Source organism: Hevea brasiliensis, chromosome 5, assembly GCF_030052815.1.
Source record: "Hevea brasiliensis isolate MT/VB/25A 57/8 chromosome 5, ASM3005281v1, whole genome shotgun sequence".
NCBI lineage: Eukaryota > Viridiplantae > Streptophyta > Magnoliopsida > Malpighiales > Euphorbiaceae > Hevea > Hevea brasiliensis.
The window spans coordinates 98,343,824-98,348,608 of NC_079497.1; positions in this window are offsets into that span (position 1 = coordinate 98,343,824).

The window sequence follows — 4,785 nt, forward strand, 5'->3', positions numbered from 1 at the left end:
AGCAATTAGAGAGTAAGTACTTGAATTTGTTCTGATGAATAATATATTTTCATATGGACTGAGCTTTAGTAGGGTTTAAATGAGCTGTGGGCTAATTTTCACATATTATCTTTGAATTTTGAAGGCTATATTAGTACTATATATTAATTTTAATTTATATTATAAAAATCATCTAACTTTAATTTTAAATTTGCTAAAATCCTTTTGAATGGATTCTGATAGAAACTTTGGGCAAAAGCTGACTTGTATATGCCATGTTGGCTTTAACACGATAAAAAAAAAAAAAAAAATTCTCTCTGTCACACATTGTAACATCCTCAGACTAAGTAGTCTTATACATTCTACTGTTTCGGTGACTAGTGTCTATACAGATGGCTATAATGTCTGGGCTATACTTAATTCACATAGAAGATAAATAAAATTGATAAAGATCAAATGAGATTGAATTAAAATGAGAGAAATGAAGTATAAATAGGTTAAATGAGTCTAGAGTACTAAGGATGGGTGAACGACTTGGGAAGTAACTGTGAGTTCAGTTGCTACCCTAAATTTGTGTGGAATCCCATGACATCCGTAGTTAAGGGATAATTACGAAACTATTGGGAACTAGAAAATCGTAGAAATAAAAAGGGAATAAGCACAAATAAATGAATCTGAACTTAAAGACTCATCGGGCATTACTAAAAGATTGACTATAATCCGATTAGGGGCATTTTGATCAATTCACTCCTAGAAGTGACTTTTGACCTAAATGTCCATTAAAATGTATAAGATTAAATTATTGAAAAGGAATTAAAAATAAGAAATGGTGTATGGAAGAAAGGAAAGAAATGAAATTTCAAATTTTAATTACATTTATGACATAAGCATGACACAATAAAAATCATAATTTTAAATTAATTAATTTTTGAGATAATTATCCCTTGTAAATGAAGACTAAAGAGAATTAAAAAGCCAAAAAACTATCTTCTTCCTTATCCCTAGCTGGCACACCTCTTCCCTCACTCTCCTTCCATTTTTGCTTACCATAAGGTTTTGAAACCTTGTTTTCCTACCTTATTTTCCATAGATTCTTGATAGGAAGTTATAAATTACACCTTGAATTGAAGATTGAAAGTGAAAGAAAGGAGAAAATTAAAAAAATTAAGAAGACTGAGAAGAGCACCATTAGAGGTAAGTCATCCAAGCTTGAATTACCTTAAAATTGTTAAAATTGAGATGTATTATGAATAATAGACTTAGAAAATGAAAGAAATCATGCTTGCATGGGTGGAAAGGAATTTTGACCAACTTGAGGGACCTTAGGGTTTGAAGTGTTTGATGAGATTAAACATGAATTATGTCACACCCTACTCCCCTGTAAGATGCAACATGATCCCGTAGTACACCTAATGAATTACTGTATTTCGCCTATCGATAACCCATTAGATATACTACAAGGGATTTTAAAACAATTTTCGTGAAATTTAAATCATCGGTTAAAATCTGGTGTTATAATTTTTTTTTTTTAAATTTCAGCAAAGTGCCGACTGTATTTTGAGAAAACAATTCTTCAATCATGCAAAAGAAAATGCTCCCAATATATTTTCTCAAATACAACTTCAATAACTTCATTTCAATTCACAATTCAATTCTCAATAAACAATCAATTCATTTTCAAACTACTCTCATCATAAAGAAACATTTCATTGATTACAAGACTCAAAATTTATAATACAAAACTATTCAAGTAAATGAAATCTCAACTTTATATTTACAATAATTTATATTTAATTACATACCAAAATATTTTACAAGAGTTTTTATACAACTGCTCAAATAATTTACATACATATTATTACATGCATACATCAAAACCTATGTACATGGGTATACCTATGATATACCTGGAGCTGATCTGAATATGTCTTCAAAGAAACTTATTCACTGCTCTATGCTCTTTTTACCTGCGACAGCATACAAAGCTATCGCTGAGTGGTGAACTCAGTGGTGCACAACTATAATTTAAAACACAGTACAATATACATTGACAAAATTTACAGTAAATAATTTAGAAATCTGAATACTCATCAAATTTCAAAACTCAAAATATTCATTGCCAATAATGTAAATCATTTGTATAAATGACTTAATCACAAAATTCAATTTATCAAATCATGACTAACCATTTAAGTAATTCCAACAAAATCAATTATACATAAACCGTAATTGAAATCACAATTCTTTACCATTCAAAAGCCATTCTGTATCTCAAAAATCATTATGTATCTCAAAAACCATGTTGCATCTCAAAATTCAATCTTTATCTCACTAACTATGCAAGACTAATCCGAAAGGGCCATATTCGATGTGATTCTAACTCCCTATGGTCGGGGAGGTCGAATCAGATTCTAACTCCCTATGGTCGGGGAGGTCGAATCATCGTGCACAGTACCATCACAATAATGAATCTTCCGCAAGGGCCATAACGATAAAATAAACTTAGATCTAACCTCAAATCAGAGGAAAATCTAAGCCTGTGCACGTACCATGATAATCAAAACACAACTAACTCCATTGTCTTCTCAACAAATGAGAGAGACGGGTAATAACCTAGTCAAGCATCTATAGTGAGATATAAAACAATATCACAATCCTTTTAGTGAGCATAAATCACAATATAATTCGATTCAAAGTCAATTCCAATATCCAATAATTTTTATGCTCATCACAATTCAAATAATAAATTTGCATTTTTCCATAAAAATTACCATCACAATTCAAAACATGTTCTATCACAATTTTCCAAAACATAATTTATTCAATCCATAACAATGCTTAATACTTGTGGAAATACCATTTCACAAAGCTAAATTCATACATACTATAACAATTTCAATAATCATTGAATTAAATCCAATGCTTATTAAACATAATACATAAGAAAAGTATGTCATTTAATCATATGAAATATTCAAACAAAATCAGTTAAAAACTAGTTGTGCACAAACCTCTGATAATTGTCTCTTGGCTCTGACTCAGTGTTTCCTTCCCCTTCCCTGAGTCTTTGCTAACTGAGAAACACAATTTGAAGTGTTTCAGTACTCATTTAAACTGTCTCTAAGAATAAGGTTCAATAATTAATTTATCGAATTCTATTATTTCCTTAGTCAACCTAATATGTTGACCCTCGATGCGTTCTAGGTAAATTAGGTTTTAATATTACTAATATGTCACATTCAATAGTCTTTTAGGGTTGGTACATGTTACCAAGTTCATTTCTGTGTATACTGCATTTTCTTGCAATTTATTAGATTCCGGGATACTAGTTTGACCTAGCCGGACGACCTAGTTTCCTCGGTTTTCGGGTTTTGGTCAAAACTAAAAACTTGTAGATCTATGTCTTATGGAACGCGAGGCAAAATTTCAGGTCATTCTGAGTTATGTAGACCAAGTTATGGTCATTTTACTATTGCTGGTCAAATTACACCAAAATTGGTCATTTTAGGTCACTTTAGGTCATTTTAGGTTCGGCCAGTTTTTGGACCCGAACTTGTGCAAGCTGTTTGACTTACTTATGGTCATTTCTGGGCTTTGGTGTCTTCATAAGACTTGTAGGTATGGGTCTTAACTATTCATGGTTAAAATTTCAGGTCAATTGGACCTGTTTTGAGTGAGTTATGGCCTAAATACTAACTACTGCCCAAATGGTCAATTTTCAGGCTTCATTTGCACTTAATCCGGATTTGGTCATTTTTCAAGCTACCTTGCAAGCAGAATTTTGGCAAGCTTCCTTCATAAAAGTTGGCACATTTTGTGCCTAGTTTCACCTCCAATTGGTCTCATACCAATTGGAGCCACACAATTAAAGTTATAGGCCTAAAACTCAAACTGCCTTATTGAAATTCTTGCATACACATCAAGCATCACTTTTAACACTCACCAAACTTAACATTCAAATCAATTCTGGTTGTACCACAACCTAAAGATAATTTATAACATATTATAGGTCATTTTGGCAGCTTGCAATTACATTCAATGTGCACCAACAAGTGCAGAATTTGTCCAACTCAATTTACAATAATTCAATCACCAATTCATGCTCATTTACATGTCCAATTTCACACCATCATTCATGCACTCAAACTGCCATAACAACCAACACATTTTAACATCATTATTCCATAAACCAAGCATGAATTCCAGCATTCCTCAAGAGTTAGCAAACTACCACAATGGTACACTTACATTCTATTACTTTCCAAGCTTTAAATTTCATTTTACATTTATATATACTAAGTATTCATCACCCAAACAATTTCCTACACAATATACATTTAATCAATCATTTAATTCACCATTTACAAGCAAAAATAAACTGCCTTCAAAGTGTTTCCATGGCTACCAAAAGTACACTTCTCCATTTAAACATCAAACCTCAAAAATTTCTCCATAATTCAAACACCCATAACATCCTTACAAACTTTAATTAAACAATAAAAAAAAAAACACAAACTTACCACTTTGGAAATTCTTAAAAACCTCACCAAAACTTCTCTTTCTTGCTTCCTACATGCTGCCCATGATGTGTAGAACAAGTTTAATGTAGAATAATTGGAGAAATTGTGGTTTGATCATTAGGAGTGGAGCTTGCATGCAAGGTGTGGCCATGGTGGACAATGGAGAGAAAATTCAATTCAGCAAAGTGAGGATTTGAGAGGAAGAAGAGGACATTAGTGGAGTAATCTGCCCACTTAGTGAATTTTTAATTCCCATAGTGCTCCACTTATGCTAGGATAATCATTT